Source organism: Mirounga angustirostris, unplaced genomic scaffold (genome assembly GCF_029215605.1).
Source record: "Mirounga angustirostris isolate CCGP_5_RB_7025 unplaced genomic scaffold, mMirAng1.0.hap1 SCAF_12, whole genome shotgun sequence".
In the NCBI taxonomy this organism is placed as follows: Eukaryota; Metazoa; Chordata; class Mammalia; order Carnivora; family Phocidae; genus Mirounga; species Mirounga angustirostris.
Genome location: NW_026991720.1, coordinates 58,060,601 through 58,081,524, shown reverse-complemented (window position 1 = coordinate 58,081,524; position 20,924 = coordinate 58,060,601). Strand labels below are relative to the sequence as shown.

The window sequence follows — 20,924 nt, the reverse complement described above, 5'->3', positions numbered from 1 at the left end:
CCCTGCTCAGCGGGGGGTCTGCTTCTCCCTCTGACCCTCTTCCCTCTCGTGCTCTCTGTCTCTCATTCTCTCTCTCTCAAATAAATAAAATCTTTAAAAAAAAAAGTAAGACTATGGTCAATTCTACGGCAACAAATTTGAAAACCTAGATGAAATGGACCAGTTCCTTAAAAAACATAATCTGCCAAAACTCACACAAGAAGAAATAGACCATCTGAATAGTCCAATATCCACTAAAGAAATTGAATCAATAATGAAAATCCTCAAAACCAAAAGGCGCTAAATGGGTTCACTGGTGAATTCCATCAAACATTTAAGGGAGAAATTATACCAACCCTCCACTATCTCTTTCAGAAGATAAAAGTAGAGAGAGTACTTCCTAACTCATCTTATGAGGCCAGCATTACCCTAACACCAAAACCAGATGAAGACATTAAAAGAAAACTACAGACCAATATCTCTCATGAATATAGATGCAAAAATTCTGAACAAAATATCAGCAAATCAAATCCAACAATGTATAAAAAGAATTATACAACACAACCAAGTAGGATTTATTCCAGGTGTGCAAGTCTGGTTCAACCTTTAAAAATAATATAATCCATCACCTCAACAAACTAAAAAAGAAAAATCACATGATCACATCAATAGATTAAAAAAATTCATAAAATCCATCACCCACTCATGATAAAAACTCTGAGTAAACTAGGAATAAAAGGGTAGCATTCTTAAATTGGTAATATCTACAAAAACCTACCACTAATACCATTAATGATGAGAAACTCAAATCTTCCCCACTAAGATCAGATGTAGGACAAGGATGTCCCCTCTCACCACTCCTTTTCAACATTATACTGGAAGTTCAAGCTAAGGGATAAGATAAGAAAATGTATGGAAGTAAAAGTTACAGAGACTGTAAAATAGGAAATTAAACTTTGTGGATGACATAATCAGATATGTAGAAAATCTCAAAGAAACAACCAAAAAACCTCCTGGAAATAATAATTATAGCAAGGTTGCAGGATAAAAAGCCAATATACAAGAGTCAATCACTTTCATATATACTAATAATGAGCAAGTGGAATCTGAAATTAAAAACACGATACCACTTACATCAGCACCCCAAAAATGAAATACTTAGGTATAAAACTAACAAAAAATGTACAACATCTCTATGAGGAAAACTATAAAGCTCTGATGAATGAGGGGCACCTGGTTGGTGCCCTCTACCTCAGTTGGTAGAGCATGAGACTCTTAAACTCAGGGTGGTAAGTTCAAGCCCCATGTTGGGTATGGGGACTACTTAAAAAACAAACAAACAAACAAAGCTCTGATGAAATAAAAACTAACTACACAAAGGGAGAGATATCCCATATTCATGGATAAAAAGATACAATATTGTTATGATGTCAATTCTTCCCAACTTGATCCAGAGATTCAATGCAATCCCAATTAAAATTCAGCAAGTTATTTTGTGGATTATCAATACACAGATTCTTAAGTTTATATTGAGAGGTAAGAGACCCAGAAGAGCCAACACAATCTTGAAGGAGAAAAAAGTTGGAGGACGGACACTACTCAATTTAAGACTTACTATAAAGCTACAGGATTTAGGACAGTGTGATAGAGGCAAAAGAATAAACAAATAGATTAACAGAAGAGACTAGAGGGCTCAGAAATAGACCTGCACAAATACACTTAACTAATCTTTGACAAAGGAACAAAGGCAATACAAGGAGAAAAAATAATCTCTTCAACAAATGGTGCTGGAAAAAAAAGGGGGGGGGGCTGTGTGCCTGGGTGGCTCAGTCGTTTGCGTCTGCCTTTGGCTCAGATCATGATCTCAGGGTCCTGGGATTGAGCCCCACATCAGGCTCCCTGCTCAGCAAAGAGCCTGCTTCTCCCTCTCCCTCTGCTGCTCCCCCTGCTTGTGCTCTCTCTGTGTCTGTCTCTGTCAAATAAATAAATAAAAAATCTTTAAAAAAAATGGTGCTGGAACAACTGGACATCCATGCTCAAAAAAAAAATTGAATCTAGACAAATCTTACACTTTTCACAAAGATTAACTAAAAATGGATCACATATCTAAATATAAAACACAAAACTCTAAGATTCCTAGAAGATAACATAGGAGAAAACCTGGATGACTTTGGGTTGACAATGACTTTTCAGCTACAACACCAAAGGCACAATCCATGGAAGAAAGAATTGATAAACTAGACTTCATTAAAATGAAATAACTAAAACAACAACAACAACAGCAACAACAAAACAAAACAGTTTCTTCTATGTCAAGAGAATGAGAAGAAAAGCCACAGACTGGGAGAAAATATTTCTAAAAGACAAACCTGAGAAGGAAATGTTATCTAAAAAACACATGGGCACCTGGGTGGCTCAGTCAGTTAAGTGTCTGATTCTTGGCTTCAGCTCAGGTCATGATCTCCTGGATCATGAGGTCAAACCCTGCATTGAGCTAGGAGCACAGCAAAGAGTCTACTTGAAGGTTCTCTCCTTCTGCGCCTCCCTCCACTCATGCACGCACACACTCTGTCTCTAAAATAAATAAATCTTTTTTAAGAAAGGCTAAAAAATACAAAGAACTTTTAAAACTCAACAATAAGAAAACAAACAACCCAATTAAAAAATAGGCCAGAACCTTAAGAAACACCTCACCAGGGGTGCCTGAGTGGCTCAGTCAGTTAAGCATCTACCTTCAGCTCAGGTCATGATCCCAGGGCCCTGGGATCTAGCCCCACATTGGGTTCTCTGCTCAGCAGAGAGCCTGCTTCTCCCTCTGCCCGCCACTCTGCCTATCTGTGTTCTCTCTCTCTCTGTCAAATAAATAAATAAAATCTTAAAAAAAAAAAACACCTCACCAAAAAAGATGCACAGATGTTCAATAAGCATATGAAGAGATGCTCCACACCATGCCTCATAAGGGAAATGCAAATTAAAACAATATAGAGACACCGCTGCACACCTTTGGAATGGTCAGAATTCCCACAACACCAATTGATGATATGGATGTGGATCAACAGGAACTTTCATATATCGTTGGTGGGAATGTAAAATGGATCAGCTATTTTGGAAGACCATTTGACAGTTTCTTACAAAACTAAACATACTTTTACCATATAATCAAGCCATCACTCTCCCTGATTTTTTTTTTTTTTTTTAGAGAGTGTGTGAGCAAGTTGGGAGGGGGCAGAGGGAGTGGGATAGAGAGAGTCCTAAGCAGGCTCCATGTCCAGCACAGAGCTGGACATGGGGCTTGATCTCATGACCCTGAGATCATGACCTGAACTGAAATCAAGAGTTGGACGTTCAACCGACTTACCCACCCAGGTGCCCCACTATCCCTGATACTTATCCAAAGGAGTTGAAAACTTTTTTAAAAAGATTTTATTTATTTATTTGAGAGAGAGAGAATGAGAGATAGAGGGGAGAGGGTCAGAGGGAGAAGCAGACTCCCCGCTGAGCAGAGAGCCCGATGTGGGACTTGATCCCGGGACTCCGGGATCATGACCTGAGCCGAAAGCAGTCACTTAACCAACTGAGCTGCCCAGGCGCCCCTAGGAGTTGAAAATTTTTATCCACACAAAAACCTAGACACATATTGTATAGCAGCTTATTTATGATTGCCAAAACTTGGAAGCAACCAAAATGTACTTGAGTAATGAATGGATACCTAAACAGTGGAACATTCAAACGATAGTATATTATTCAGCACTAAAGAGAAATGAGCTATGAAGCCATGTAAAGACTTGGAGAAACCTGAAAGACATATTACTAAGTAAAAGAAGTCAATCTGAAAAGGTTACATACTGTATGATTCCAATTACACGACATTCTGGAAAAGACAAAATTATGGAGACATAAAAAAGATCAGCGGTTGCCATAGGCTGGGGGAGGGAAAAGGATGAATAGACAGAGCACAAAGGACTTTTAAGGTACTGAATATATTCTGTAAAATACTCTGATAAGGCTTAGGAAAATGAATGTTTCAGATTTTTAAAAAATAAACATGTAGCAGAACAAAATAAAAAATTACAAGGAGCTACCTCTTTGGAATGGGACTGTGGATAAAAAGACATGAGTTAGAGAACTGCCATTTCTCATTACAAGCCCTCCTGTACTAGGTGATTTTCTCCTATTAAAATGAACCATTTCCATCTAAACAATGATTGATAAATAACACAAAACCAAAATAAAATGACTCTTGTTCAGAATGTTTATCATTCATGTAACTAATGACTGCCCCAGCCTTATATTTTCCATTTGGTACTATTTTTACTTCTTTGTCTTCTTTGTCAAGATATGCTATCCCATATCATGAGGTATAATGATATCTATCTTTATCTGCAAGAAGAGAACCCAAATAAACCCCAGGGCTAAATGCAGGACACTTTTTCAGTAGCTTGTAAAATATTTTATGAACATCATCATAAGTGAGCTGACTTGGCTTATCAATCATAGAGGAGGAAAAGAAGATGCAACCGAGAGTCCTTGGAATCATTTCAGCTAATTTATAGCTAGGGCACAGTCGGATTCAGGGATCCTCAAGGCCATAGAGTTGCCAACTCAGCCATCTTAATAGCACTGTCCCTTAATTGGAACGCACCCAAAGAGGGACAATGATGCTCTAGGTCTGAGATTCACTCAATGAACCTTGCAGTGATCCGGGACCAGCTAGCAGAGAATCTGACTCACCTCTGAGTCAGTCCCATTATGTCCCTAGTTAACCGTGCACAAACTTCCCTTGGTCTTTATTATTATTACTATTTTTCACGCTTTATAACTAAAGAAAACCTTAGAGGACAGAACCTCTTTTTTTCTCCTTTCTTCATATAGAAACAGGAATGACAAGTTGCAAACCTGTTTCCTAATGAGACAGCTGATGCCTCATTGGGTGGTTTGCTGCTACTATGCTGTCAAAAGGACACAGCCCTCTAGACATTATCAAAGAGGATGTGTAATCTCATCAAGGGGCCCAATCTATTCTCTTCCCTCGATTAAAAGAGAGAAAAAGAAGGACAGTTCCAATCTTATCTTATTATTGTTTTAATTCAGTCTTCCTTCCAATTTTCTTTCCAAGAGATTACTCCTGATACAAAGCAACCCAGGAACATGGAAACCCCAAATGACACTTTTCTAAAACTATCCCCATGGTGACAAACAAGCATACAGTGAAGTTGGGAGTTCTATTAAAGGAATAATCAATATCCCAGCTTTGACTTCCCTATATCTTGTTTACTAACTCATTACATATTCCTATATTACACTACATATTTACTTTATATTCTTTACTATATATTCTCTAAAGTTTTATCAACTGAATGAATCTTGTGTTTCATATCATCTTCAAAGCTATGCAGAGAGATGAGAAAATCATTTCACAGACTAGGTTTCCCAAAAAGAAAGGATCAGTAAGAAATTATTGTCCATCTTGTGACAAAATTTATCTATAGGTTTGGAGTACTTAATATACTTAGAACATTAGCACAATACAAACATTGTGATGATACAATTACAAACACATCAGAATCATCTCTCACCTCACTGGTTTGGCTGATACGTCCCATTCTCATGTAAAGAGCAGATTTTCAAAGAGCAGTTTACTTAAACCTGAATTGTGAATAGTACACCTTAACATTTAACGACAAAATTATGTTACTGAAATGTGTATTTGCTCAAAATATCTCAGGCATTTTAAAGTGCCTGCATGTATGGAAGGCAGGGGTGAACTCGCATGCAAGTGCAGATGAAGTTAATATAACCACAGACATACATGCTATGAATACTGGCCTTCATGCTCTTCCTCCAATACACCATATGTCCCCTTACCTTGGAGCTTTTTACTCACCGTTTCTGTCTACCATGCTTTCCAAATGAAGACAGCATAATGGTTTACCCCTTCCACAACTTAATGTTTTACTCAAATGTCACTTTCTTAGTGCGGTGTCACCGGATCACCAAACTTAAAATTATAATTCTTCCATTACAGCACTCCACGTATTTCTTTCCTTGTTCATTTTTCTCCATTGGACTCAGTAACTTCTATTATAACTGCTTTATTTCATTTGTTCTCTAACACAATATGCCTGGAACATCAAGGTGCTCTAAAAACATTCTTTGAATTCATTAAAATGAATTTAAAGACAATGCAAATGATGTCAGCTTGGTATCCTGATAACTTTTTTACAGTGTCAGATTTCCACTATAAACATGCATTTTCTTTTACATTTTAGTAAAATTATGTGCTCTTTCCAATATCAAATGTTGTTTTATTTTTTTTTCCTCAAGAGACTTCTTAGCTTCCCCCATTTCCAGTTGCTAACATCTCTCTGGCCTTCCACTCTGTCTTCACCCAGTATTTATTTGACATTTCCTAGTTCACCAAGGACTACCTCAACAAAGAGGGGTTTTCCAAGCAAAAAAATTCCCACAAAGAAAAAAAAAATCAGCTCCGATATAGGGAAGGAGAGAATCTGCTGCAGGAGATCATGCAAACAAGTGAAAAATATCTGGGTAGTATAGGCAGTGGTCCACTCAAAAGGAGAAAGAAATTGGACAGGCTAAGGAATCCCTTGCTCCCCTTCCTCAGATAAGATGTCTTTGGCAAGGGTCCCATTTTACCCACACCCAAAGGGCAATAGTTTTCCAGCAGAACCATTTGGACACGTGGCTACTTTCCAGGCATTTGAGCAGCTCTCCAGAAAACGTGTCCCGAGAAGGTGTCTACAGTGTAGGTATGATTTCAGAAGATAGATCTGCCTAAATGATTTCTTGCCTAGACTTGGCTGGGACTTTTTTCCATCTATTCTGATTTTTTTCAGTGTAGAATTTTATGAGTATTGAATAAGAGTATTTTCATTGTCTCTAGTAGCTGAGATCGAGTTTTAAACAAAAGACCTCTAAGACTGAAATATAAATAGAGAAGAGTTCAGGATGACATCATGTTGTATGCACACCAGAAGTGACCACAAATAACCTACAATAACCTTTAAAATTAGTTTTTTCCTGACTTCATAAAACAATATTTTATTTGGCAGGCATGTATTGGCAAGCTCTTTCAAAAGCTCTATTTGTTTTCTGTATCCAGGAAGACACAACCAGTGTTTTCACATAGGTTTCCTTCTATGCTGTGGTTTTGCCATTTTCTGCTTCTTTATGAGTGGCTGCTGGAGAATATTTTTCTTTGGGACATTTATTAAGAGTAACAAGGATATGAATGAAAAACCATCCTTATAACAATACAGGGTGGGTTTCTGCTTCCATATGTAATGCTGACCAAATCCAAAGGACATAAGTAGAATATATCAACAGTGATATGGTTGCTTTATTCTGGGGTTATATAATAACATGCAGCTGGATCAAAATATGGTATAGTGAAAGAAATCAGGCCATGTGCCCTTTGAGGCATTAATTAAATCCAAGGTTAAAAAGAGAATGTAAGACCATAACAGAACTTTAAAAAAAAAAAGGTACAGAATTATTTAAGCCAAATTGAGGTGCAAAGGCAGCAGGAAAAGACAATTTCAAAGGTATTGAATAGGTTGGCCAATAGTTCTCTTTTTTAAAAAAATGCTGTCATTATAAACTAAAAGTGATATGTTTTAACATAATATAAAATCTTTCCTGAAACTAATTTCATATCACTCAGGTTTTCACATTTCTACTATTTCCTAGAAGACAAAGATGAGTAAGTGTAGAATCTTCTCAAATATAATAAAAGCAAAACAAATATTTCCCAAATAAATAGTTCTTCTAGAATAAGTCGCTATATTTCATTTTCTTCTTTTGGTTCCTATTAATCTTTTACTCTCACACAGGCAAAAGAGGAAGGTTCCAATAATTAACCTTGTGCTGTTGACCTAACCAAAATTAACTGGCTATGCAACAATTTAGTTGTCCATATAAAAACAGGAAGAGAGATTTCCCCAAGTAACCCTTATTCACCATGAGAAAAACAGCTGGTGCTCTCTCTTTCCATGTAAGCCTGTGGGGCATGGATGAAAGGATGTATATTTCTGATATCCTCTCTTGTAAATGGGTGGTTTTTTTGGTGGAAGTGTGCCAACACTCAGTTCCTGAGAAGCAGAGGCCCAAGAAAGTCTGGTCAAAATATTTAGAATTATATCTTTATAAGATGAGGTCTGTGAAAATGAACAAAGTTTCCTCACCACTGTTACATGAATAATCACTGCAAAATAATAGTGGAAACCTACACCTTTTCCTCCTAGGAAAGGAGGGAAAGATTAATAAGAAACATTGCCCTTCCAACAACAAAAATCAAAGTTTTAGTACCAGACTTCTTTGTGGCCTGTTTTCCAGTAGTTCTGCTACATTTCCCACAGTACACTGCTGGGATTTTTTATTTTTTATTTTCGCTACGCATGCTCACACATCTGTTGCACATGTGTGATCAACCGACTAGATTTTTGAGCCAAACGTCCTGTTAAATGGACAGAGTGGGCAGAGCATTCCTTTGAGAGTTAGACTCTGCCTCTGGTGGATTGCCTTCAAATGCAGTGGTGCAATAAAGAAAAGAAATCTGCTCATTTGAATTGCACTGAAATGAACTGTGTCCTCTCCTAAAATACCATATGGTAATGATCCCTGGAGGTATGGCGCATAACACCTAAGTCTGGCAGACTCCCCTGGAAGGCTGTAAATGTCCCTGTGTAGTCAGACTGTGAAAGGCAAGATAGTTGACAAGAAGCATGTAGAGTAGAACAAGAATCCTATCTGATGGCCCTCAATCAACTCGAAACGAAAGAAAGTAGACTGAAGAAATCCTAGCAGTCATCTTGGAGAAATCCTTCTTCTCCCATTAAAAAGCAGTTCTTGGATCTCACCTCCAGTAAAGTGAAACCGTATGGAAAGAAAGCTGTTTCACCTGAGCAGTAGCCAGAGTTTCTTTGCAGCAAATTATCTCAATAAGACTCAAGTGTATGTCTGCAAAAACAAAATGCAGCCTTCTAATCAAACCTCCACCAGAACTGAGAGCAGATGGACCACGTAACCGGAGACGCTGCGTCATGCCTCTGCTTTGGCTAGCACTCTCAGTGAACCCGATCCTACCACAGGTAGTAGCTAGTGACCTGCACGCCATTCTCGGAAGTCTCTTGAGGGACACACGCCCGCCCACCACAGTCTTTTGTGGTGGGTAGAAATCCAGGTAACGCTGGTGGTGAGATACTGTAAAGTCTGTAGGGCAAACAAAAGAATGGCATGTCTTATCCCCCAGAGCAGTAAGGTGCTGCTATAGAAATTAAGAGTATGGGATTTAACTACAATAAAATCCCAACAGCCACTGGTACTTGAAAATTTTCCATTTATCTCAACAAACTCAATTCTGGTCTTTTCTCTCATTTTTCTTGAAAAGGAACACATCCATTAGTTTAGTCCATAATCAAATGTATTTACAGAAAAAATGGGAAATTACCTAAAGACATGAAGTTATTCCTGTTTGAACTTTATTTTTTTAAATTTTTTTCTATCCTAATAATTTTTTCATCATGGTGTGTATCTGTTAATGGGGTAAGAGGATTCCTATAACTACAGTTTCTTAATCCTCAATTTTTTCTTGAAGCTTTGACAACTAAAGTCCAACTATATACTCAAAATATTTATATACTTCTTTGTGACTTTTCTGAAATTTAAGTTTTATTTTTCATATCAAATATAACTTTGTGTTTTTATTTCTATAATATATTGTGATTATTTTGAGGAAACTCCATTACCATCATTTACAAAACATAGACAGTATGTAGTGGAATAACAGCTACTGTATATTAAGCAGTTTTATCTGTTTGTAGTAACTCATTTAATCTTAACCATCATCTAGTACCAGGCATTATTATTATTATCCCTGTATTATAAAAATGAGAATATTTAGATTTATTGGGATTCGGAAGCATATCCAAGGTTAAAAGTAGCCGGTAGAGCGGAGGTGTAATCCCATCTTTTATTTCCAGAACTAGCGTTCTGGAATGTCTATTACACCCTCGTGCTGGAAGAGTCTTTGGTTTTGTTTGGTTTTTGAAATCCAGACTCTAGAATTGTCATTTCAAACACGTCTTCCCTACATCCTAAGACTGTCAGAGGAGAAAATTCTATTTACCTCAATAAATTCATAGTTTAAAAAAAAAAGAAAAAAAAAACATTATCCAACTAAATATTTCCTTCTTCAAAAATGAAACTTTCCCATAATTAAAGTATTAATCCACTGTTCTCTAAATTCTGCCTCTACTACGATTATCTAAAAAGCTTAATTTTTTCTTCAATCTTTTCTTTCAGAGGAAAGAGAAAAATTTTCTATAATCTTATCACAGGAATTTTCTTTTTTTCTTTTTCCTAATTTTTAAACCAAGAAAGTAGTTTGCTAAAAGTAGAGGTCTATGAGTACAAATACATAAATAGATGCTGTTTTAAAATATTTTAAAAGAACAAAATATGTTTAATTGAAGTCTTCATCTCTCTATAAGGGCTTGCCTTGTGTCATTTTTACTTGAGAACCTCTATGAATACTGAGATCACAAAAATGGCTCTTGGAAATCACGTAGTAGGCAACTGATATTTCCAGTGATATCTATAATTCAGAATAATCCTCATAATATCAACACAGATGTTTCTCTTTTTCATTAACTATAGTATCTTCAAATTTGATACTGAAACACCAAATAAATGTCAGCCCCCCCCCTTTGTTGTTGATAAAGAGAACACTGGATTGTGAAGCAGGACTCAAATTCATATATTACAAACCTATTTATTGTTTCAACAGAGGAATTTGAGCGCAAAGTGTGTGGGAAGAGTATCTTATTTTTACAGATCAGAAAGCTGATGCATAGAGATTAAGCTATATTTATGAGGTCAATGAAAATATCAACAGGACTGTGATGAGCCAAATCTGCATTCCACAAAAAGTCTAAAAATAAATTAGATTTCCCAATGATATGTAACTAGCATTTTAAAACATTGTGTAAAATTATTCATATACTCATGCATTTCATTTCAGCCATAATTTAGACTATCTACATTTTATTAGATTCACAGGAAATTCCCAGCACAGTTTGCCAATTGATATTAGAGCATAAAGTCCAAATGAGTCATATAGATATATGACTTTCACATATATATTTCATATATATTTTTTATATATTTCATACATATTTTTTTAATTTATAGGATGTATATCTATAAAATGCACAGTATCGCCTGTGCTAAATAAACTTAGAAGTACTAACTTTGCTTTTAGATGGGGACAAGACTGCAGAAATATAAAATCTCACATTTTTTAGCTTTATTCTAACAGCTATTTTCTTGCCATTTTAATAATGCTACTAATTGTCCTGGATGCAAATTTCAGTGTAGCAGTATTTCTTTTTGGGTGTTTGGTGCCTCTCTTGTACTAATATAGATTCTTAATGATTCCATAGAGGCTTGATTTGTCCTTTTGGACACTCATATCGATAATCCCCACCTCTTACTGAATATAAGTAAAATTGTTAGCTATGTTTTGGTGAAAGCAAATAGCAGTTCCTATCCACTAGCACCGCCAAAACTAAGAAAAAAGCTCTTGATTAGGCATATGAGCATGGTCTAATAATTATCTTGAAAATTCTTCCTGAAATTTCGTATTTGAATTAAATTTAAGAAATTAACACTTGCAGCATCTTTCACTTACACACACACACACACACACACACAGAAGGAGAGAGAAGGAGGGAGAGAAGAGATTGAGAGATAAGCAAATAAACCAAAAATAAGGATTGTGCAGACCAGTCTCAGACGGATGCCTCAGAGACTTTTTAGTCCAACTGCCATTTCTCCGGTTGCATACGATGTGTTGTGTGTGAAAACAATCGTACATAAACAGGAATTTAAGCTCCACAACACTTTACTTTCTCTTCCTCTCCCCTCCCTTCTCAATGTCCTTTTACTTCCTAAGCTGCCAAATCAAACGCTCCATCAGAAGCAATAGCCTACAATTAGCTTTTTCAATTAAAATGTAGAGTTCAAAGTTGACTCCAGAGTGAGTAATTGCTTTTGAAAAACCATAACCAGCGGGCAGCTGCCAGATTATTACAAAAGTTTATTTAACCTCAAAACATCTGATCAATTTTATTATCTCAGCAGAAGGGAGATATCCTGGAGAGTAGGGTTTAAAATATACTACTCATCCTAGATGTCTGAGAGAAAATAAAAATTCTTCAACACTATAAATATCCTTTTGCCATCACCTTCCTGAGAAAAGAAACTCAAATCACACTTTCTTCATTGGAAAGTCAAGAGAAATGAAGAAACCGAATGCAAAAGCTTCGTGACATCACTGGGGTGGGAGTCTGGGGAAGGGGGCCAGGAAAAATCCACAAAATTACAAGGTTTAAAAACATTCAAACATCCGGCTCATGATGTTTGGAGTTTTTATTCATCCAGAAAGAAGATACAGAGAGGGCTGCCAACTTCACCAAAACAAAGAATATCCCGTTTCCAGAATCCTGATTTGGCTGCCTCCACACTGCCAAACTTATTATTCAGAAATCTGTGCTAAGGCTTGAGAGATGAAGGGAACTGAGATCTTCCTATTACACAAACGGGCTGACCAGCCCTCGGAGCTCCTGCCTTGTTCATCAAGACCAGGACGCACGACACAACCCCTCCAGCCCCCACAGAATGGCCTCGGGATTTCTACCACTTCTTGCTGACCCTTCTATCCCATTCCACCAGGCCTTCCCTCCATGTCTTTGGATTCCATCTCCACCACTGCTTCTACAAGCCCACCAGAACCTACCACATGAAATGGTTGATTATTTCACCATCCCCACCCTTTTCAAAGAGGCAATATTGGGTAAGAACATAGACCCTTTAGCAATCATCCTGGATTTCAATATCAGTTCCACCATTCACTAATCGCATAATCTTAAGCCCAGTACTTTACTTCTCTGTGGCTCAGTTTTCTCATCTATAACCTCATGGCTTTGTTGTGAAGATTGAACAGGTATGTGTTGCATGGTTAGGACCAGGTGTAGCATGTTGGATGCAAATTTTAGCTGTTTGTTTTATCATTTGCTCACGACGCAGTCTTTAGTTCCCTTTGGCTCTGAACCTTGACTACTGGACAGTTCTACCCCTCAGGCCCACTTCCCAGCTCTTGGAACATCTCTTCAGAGAGCCAGGAAGAAGAGTCCAAACAGTTAGCTACCTGGGCTATCCTTGTGTCCTGACTTTGGGGTCATGTTATAACAAAGCTTTAATACAACCATGTATCTCTCATCTTTTGAGCAATTTAACCACCTCAAACAAGTCCCAGGTAGACCCAGAATACAGGTAACCTCCCACTACTGTCATCTCTAAAATATACCATCATTTACAGCCACAGAATTATAGCTAGATACTAATTCCTGTCACTGTATTTGAGGAATGTGAGTACTGCATCTTTCCTGCCTATTCCAGCAACTGTCCACTTGAAAAAAACAAAAATATTCAAAGAACAGGTCAATTTAGAAAGTGTTCATGGGAAATCATTGATTCCAGCAAAAAGACACATCAGTATCCCCTAAATCATGAAAACATTGTTAAAATGCTTATTCTTTGTTTTATTTTCTGCCTGTCTTTTGTTCATTCCCCAATCCCATTTCACTGTTTCTAGAACCATGCTAACATATTGGATAGCCTTGAATTCCTAGGAATTTTTGTTTAATATACAATGTCTTGTGTATATTTTAATGTAAAATGCATTGATTTATAACCTCATAATCAACAAAGTTTATTGATTTATACAGATTTTGATTCATTCTCTTTATTAATCATTCAATAGTGTTCTTACAATATATTCATGTTGCTTTATGCACATATAATTTGTTGCTTTTAATTACTACAGAGTACTCCAGAGTGTGTTGTCATGACAGTTTTACCTAACCACTCAATGCTTGCCATTTAATTAACAACAAAAATATTAACATCCAACAGTTAATTTCATATTTGATCAACCTGATCTAAAGTCACAGTGATTCTAGTAATTCACTGAGGGAATTTTTCCTCCAATCTTTCACATAGTGTTTCCACCTGAATTAGTAAGACAAATGATTCTTTCACTTTCTGGTAAAGATACATTCAGAGAAATAAACATTTTTTGTTTTGAATTCTGATTATTGGCATCCAACATGCTTTGTTGATAAAAGTAAATATCGTTCAGAGATACAGAATGATACAAAACATAGACATCTTATAAACTTTGTGGAAATAGGCCATGAATAAAACATAAATTGTAAGTCTGCCATTTTTTTCAGCACATTTTAATTATAAAAAGATAGGAAATGAACGAGATCCCAAAAATGTTTGCTCAAATTCCTACACTGCAGCACTATGATATAATGCAATATTGGAAACAATTTAAATGTCTATCGGTAGGAAACTGGAGCCTAAATAAAATACGGAATTTTATGGAACTGTAAAAACTGAAGTAATTCTGTAAGTACTGACACAGAACCCTCTTAAAAATACACTGTTAGTGAAAAAAAGAAAGCCACAGAAGAGTATTTTTCATATGATTCCATTTTTGTAAAAAAAAAAAAAAGGAAAGGAAATATACACATTTAATAATGTGTATATAGCAGGATTGCATGTACTAGAAAATATCTGAGAAGATTCAAATTCCACAGAGGGAGAACAAAGTCTAAGAGACGGAAAAAAAAATTTTACCTTTTAATTTTTGTCCTGCAGTACCATTTACGTATGTTTGGTTGTTTACAACAAGTATGTATTAATTTCATACTAAACTTTTCTAAACGTAAATAAAAGTACAATGAAAAAGCCTGACTTTTGAAGAAAGTTGGAGATTGATTTTATTTACAAGTGAGGTAATGAAGGAGTCGACCCAGTGACAGCATCATTCAGGCGAATAGAAGCAAATGTAAGAAAAGAACAAAAGAACAGTTCAAGAGATCAAGAAGTCACCCTTGCCCCAAATAATTTATTAAAAGTCAATATAAAGTCAAAATAGCTATTTCCACATCAACACATCACTTACAAAGTGGTGGTATTTTTTTTTACTGCAATGGGAAAGGAATATGAAAAAATTCAATCTAAATAAAAGTTACAATTTTCAGTGAACTGAGAGGTTAGGGGAAAACTCTTTTTTGACCACAAATGCTGACAGGAAGGTGAGTGATAAAATCAGTTGGACATGTTTTTCAAATAGTTAATATGCTAAGAAGTTAATTTTTTTCATTAAAAAAATATTTCCAATGATATACATGCACTTCTTTTTCTTTGATGAGAATTTTGTAAATCAAGTTTAAAATGTACCAATAAAAAAGTTTATATCATCTCAGTTTTGCATAAATATTTTACTTTTAACTTTTAAAATTATGTTTTAATGTTCAGTGCTTCGAAAGAGATAAATTATTTTTATTTTTTTCTCCAAATATTCAAAAATAAAAAGTTCAAAACAGAACTTGGCAACTTATTCAAATTTTGACTGTTTTTCAAATTAGGAAAACTGGGAAAAATGTAAGATATTTTAACAGAAATATGAGAAAGTAAGATATAAATGCAGAACCACTTATATAAGAATAAGTAGGACTTTTTATCCCTGAGAAATTTCCATTTTTAATTTTCCTAAGACAAATAGATTTTTTTAATTAAGAATTAAACATCTGATTTTGTTACTGTATAATCAAACCAATTCTCCAGTGAAAAAGTGCATCTTGAAGTCTTTTCGGGAAAGCTATAATAAAGTGGCAGGCTCACAGGTAAATAGTGGAATCATATCCACCGCAAATAAAACAGTAACAACAAACCTAAGACAATTTGGTGAAACATACTCAGATGTAGAATCAAGAGGTTTTATATTGATAGGCACAAATAACTGATCTCGATTTTCTGTCTACACGATTTTAAATTCTGAACTTTTCACATGTACAAGAAAGATACTAATGTTCCATTATTGTATACTGCACTAAATTTTCTTAAAAACATATTTGCTTATCAGAATTTTCCATAAGATTTCAATGAGAAAAATATTAAAGAGAACATGAAATAAATTCTAGATATTTGCCTTTCAATCTTGCTTACCAGAAAGAAGGCACCTGGAAGGAAATATTCATGATGTTATACTCCCTCTAGTGGGCATTTTATAAATGGATAGTCCAGCGCCCTCCAGGCACACTCCAATACACTCTGGCTTCAGGATTTTCCTGATCCTGAATGGGAAGGGTGTTTGCACATTGTCTAGTCAACAGTTCCTGGGAAGCAGGAACCTCAGAGGAAGTCAGATCACGTCTGATCTAAGTTTCACTCCCTCAAGAAAGCTATTGTTTCTATCTTGGGGTAGCTATCCTTAACAAGTTATGTATATACTGAATCCAAATTCCAGTCTTTGTAACATGTACTTTTGTACTCTTGAAAAAACTGGGAAAAGCATACTCACTTCTCCATTTTGCCCATCTTCAAGTATATTTAGAAAATGGATGGGACACTTGGGTGGCTCATGTCATGATCCCGGAGTCCTGGGATCGAGTCCCACATCAGGCTCCCTGCTCGGCGGAGAGTCTGCTTTTCCCTCTGCCTGCAGCTTCCTCTACTTGTGCCCTCTCCCTCTCTATCTGACAAATAAATAAAAAATCTTAAAAAAAAAAAACGGTTCATAGTAACAGCAGATACTAAACAAGAGAAAAACAATAGGATTAAGAAGCCATTTTTAAAGTACAGATTCAATCAATCAATCAATCTTTAGGTAGGAGTAACAAAGAATGCACTATTGATAATCGGTAAAATCACAAGCAGAAAACGGTTATTTGCCATTATATAATACCCAAAACTGAGTATCGTACCCAATAGCAAATAGTTTATGAAGACAAATATGCCTAATAAATTTTTGTTAATTTGAATTTTTAAAAAAATCTTCCTTTCACTTTATATGAAAACCCATCATTAGTTTCTACTGGGTGGAGGATGTAATGCAACTTACTATTTTTTTAGTCCACAGTGGTACAGGAGCTGTGTGTAGAACCTAAGAGACTTCGAGGGATTTACAGCCCAAAGGGTGAAGCAGAAACATCTGTATGAAGGAGCAGAACTTCGCCACCCAATAAAGAGACGCAAAGCATACCTATCCTACATTTGCTCAAATTTATTTCCCCAGTTTCAAGGTATCATATTGAAATTCCCACCAATATATTATATGTCCCTTGAGCAGAAAAACCCCCTTGCCCCTTTGCCCCTCTAAGCGAGCACAAAACCTACAACTTACTTACTGTTGATGAAGATGCAGCCCCAGGTTTAATGCTTGGATTCACCAGTATTTACTAATTCCCATTTATACCACGTTACAGATTAACTTGCTTTTCAGACCATCTGCTGCTCATGAAAGTGTTTTGAAAAACTAGGGAGAGCAATGAGAATTAGGACATGTCTCAGGGTATGTTATGGTGGAGAAAACGTTGGCAGACAGGGCACTATCAATGTAGGATGGAAGAGAGGCATTGAAAGAAAGAGGCATACTTATCAAGGGCAGTCTAGCTCTGCTATCCCACAGAAAAGGAAGTACAGCTTTTTCAAAAGCAAAGTGTCACCTACCCCAGAGAAAAATTTTAGGACCTTTTCTATAATAATATTAATTTTATCTACCATAGGTCTCCTGGGAAGCTAACTTTGTAAAATTATGACATAATTGCAAGGGTGAGGGGGCAGGTGTGAGGCAGAGGAGAGATATGGGATATGGACAACCAGACGGGAGCAGACTGCCTGATAGACTAGACTGCATGGGCGTGCATGATGTTTGTACACCCACACAACCATGCCAGCACACTGAGCAATCTAAGGCAACTGTTCTCCAAGTATGGCCTGGGATGTCCCCTACAACATCCACCTGCAGCTTTTACAAGCACAATTTCCAAAGTGCAATCCAAGACCTATTCAGTCTGAATTTCTACGGATGTTGTCTGATAAGCAACATATTTAACAAGATCCCAGCTGATCTTCTGTACACATACTCAAGTGTAGGAATCTCAGCACCAGGGATTTTAAAAACATCTTCATAGGTTCTCATAGAGCTGAGCTTTATAAAAGCAGTGGGGATGGGGGAAAGTAGGTTTTGAAATATCAACTACCATGGGGAAAATCATGCATAAACCTTTACAAATCCCTTAGAAATTGCCATTTGGAGACCAACATGCTCTCTCAATTAGATTTCCCTACTAAGTGGGAAGAGAATTTAGCTTTTTTGAAGAAGTACCAGATTACATAATTGTCTAACATTTGAAGGCCATACTGAAAAATATTTATCTTTAAAATCTAGAACTACCTTGAGCTTGGAGAAATTATACTCTGAGAAACCCTGGGCAAAACAGAGACCATCTGGGAAAGCAAAAGCTTAAGTTTTTTTTTTTTTTTTTTTTTTGCTAACCCAGAGAAAGTACCAAGGAACTGAAAAGACAGATTTACTGATTTATTAGTTCATGTACTCACACTAACAACTGTATATAGGTGTTACGTTTAAGGACACAATATTGAGATGATGAGTTAAATTAGTGTAATCCTAACTAATGAGAGTTTGCTGTACTTCCAGAACATAGCATCATGAAAACTTATAAACTTAGGGTGAGAAACCTCTTAACAGATACTTTATTTTCAATTTGATACTTTAAAATGTATTAAGAATTCAAGTTAAGTGACAGAAAACCATAAGGACAACTACATGGAGGTAAACAGAAATGAGTTTTAATCATTCACAATCACTCACAAAAGAAGGAAGTTAAACCCATTTTTCTATAGGAATGATCTATTTATTCACTTTAAAGAGTCATGGCTTTCTGGCTTATTTAGTTGATGTTATTAGTTATTTAAATATTTCATAGTTATCACCAACCTTCTCCTTATAAACCTGGCCTATGATTCTGAATACTCTACTGTAAGGTCCATTTACATGAATTGCTGGGTCTGGGGACTTGACTGTCTTCTATGTTCCTTGAAAACATGTCAATGCCTTATTACCCCACACATATCTGACTGCCACTATGTCCATCAATAATATCATAGAGACCATAAGTAGTCTCACTGTACCATCATCTCATGGAAATCTTTATAGAGCATCACTTTCAGTGCATTGCAAAATGTCAGCAGTTTTGTGGTTCTAAAGCAACAGAAAATCTTCCAAATAAACATCATGCATCTCCAAAAAAACAGTGATAGTGTGGCCAGAGTGATTATAATTAAAAACACATTCTCTATGCTTAAGGAAGTCAGCTGCAGGGGCATTGAAAGAGCTACATGAATTTATGCTTTTATTTTCTCAGCACTCTTTCAATCATAAACCTAGAAGAGTTTTGATACAAATTTCCTTTTTGCTATAAGTGCATTTTCAAATGGGAGAGAACATTCTGCTACGTATTTACAGTGAAATACCTCATGTGTGCTTGAATCCATTTCTATTGACGAAGTCTCAATATTCTGATGCCTAAGCTTTCATGTTTTATTCCTAATTCCACACTAGGGATCAACTACACTTCCTTCTCAACCCCTTCTGTTTACTTTCTCAAAAATCTGTGTGAACCTGAAGCACCGAGTCCCTTGTATCTACAGCACCGCTGGGCCATGGCCTCTCCAACATTAGATAAACTGTGGCAACATCACCTGTGTTATTTTGAGAATTTGTCCATATGTCATTTTTAAAGCAAAGCAAAGCTATGAACAGATGATGGGAGTCTTGGGGAAAATAAAAGAAAAGTTTATCTTTTGAAATCCCCTACTTATTGCTAGTTCTTTTTGCCATAAGTCTCCTACTAGCCGCATTCTGTTGCCCTGCCACACCAGAGGGGCACGGTTCTTTAATCCTACCTTCCACCCCTGCTTTGTGGAGGTAGGAATGGGTGAGAAGAGCGATTCTCGAGACAAGAGAGAGAAGAGAAGAAGGGAATAGTAAGAATCTGGCAGTATTCTAAAAATTATGATTAAAAAAATAAAAATTATGATTTAGTACTATAATTTTCTACTTTGAAAAAATATTTTTTTCGTAACAAAGGCTTCAGAGAGCAAACTTCAACTACAACTTATTTGCTGATATATCAGTTTCTCACTGTTGCTGTAATAAATTACCACAGACTCAGTGGGTTAAAACAACCCAAATGTATTACCTTATAGTCCTATAGGACAGAATTCCAACATGGATCTCAATGGGCTAAAATCAAGGTGGGAGCAGGGGTGCATTTCTAGAGGCTCTGGGAGCAAATCTATTTCCTTGCCTTTTCCAGCTTCTAAAAGACACCTTGATGTCTTGTTTTTTGGCCCTTCTTCCATTTCACAGCCAGCAGTGATGCATCTCCCTGACCATTCCTCCATCGTCAAGCCTCCCTGACTCTCCCCCTGGCCTCTGTTCCCACTTTTAAGGACCCTTGTGATTACTGCCCCCCCCCCCGCCATATAATGCAGTGGAACCTATTTAAAGTAGGCTGATGAACAACCCTAATTTCATCTTCAATCCTAATCATCCTCTGCCATGTAAAGTAATGTATACACAGATTGTGGGGATTAGGATGTAGGCATTTTTGGGAACCATCCTGCGGACAACCACTAGCGAGGATAGTCATAACATGGTCATTATTCATCACAGAAGAGGCCCTCCCTTTAAAGGGAGGTGTAAAATGCACATCAAAAATGTGGTGGAGCATGAAATATTTAACTCCATCAGAGGGTGACCAGATGAAGGAAGGCTGGGCAAGTGGCTTAGTAATAATATTAACTGTTTGGGAGGTGGTTTGTTTGGGTGGAGAAGGCGAAAACATTTATGTGGGAGCTTAGATTTTAGCCTTAAGTCTTCAACACAGGACTTGTGTGCCTTTGTCAAAGCCACTCTGTCTGTGAAGAGTGTTTAAATTTATTACTTTATTATTTTAATAAACTAAATGTTTAATTTAAAAGCC

General features: G+C 36.5%; 1 long non-coding RNA gene across 1 annotated transcript in view; it reads right to left on the bottom strand.

Moving 5' to 3' along the window:
* The window catches only part of LOC129045478 (uncharacterized), a 46,796-nt gene extending 26,457 nt beyond the window's left edge, over positions 1 to 20,339 (bottom strand). The window contains exon 1 of the long non-coding RNA XR_008505260.2: positions 11,785 to 20,339. This is a non-coding gene — a long non-coding RNA (uncharacterized LOC129045478). The remainder of the gene's footprint in view (positions 1 to 11,784) is intronic.
* Positions 20,340 to 20,924: the final 585 nt, after the last annotated feature.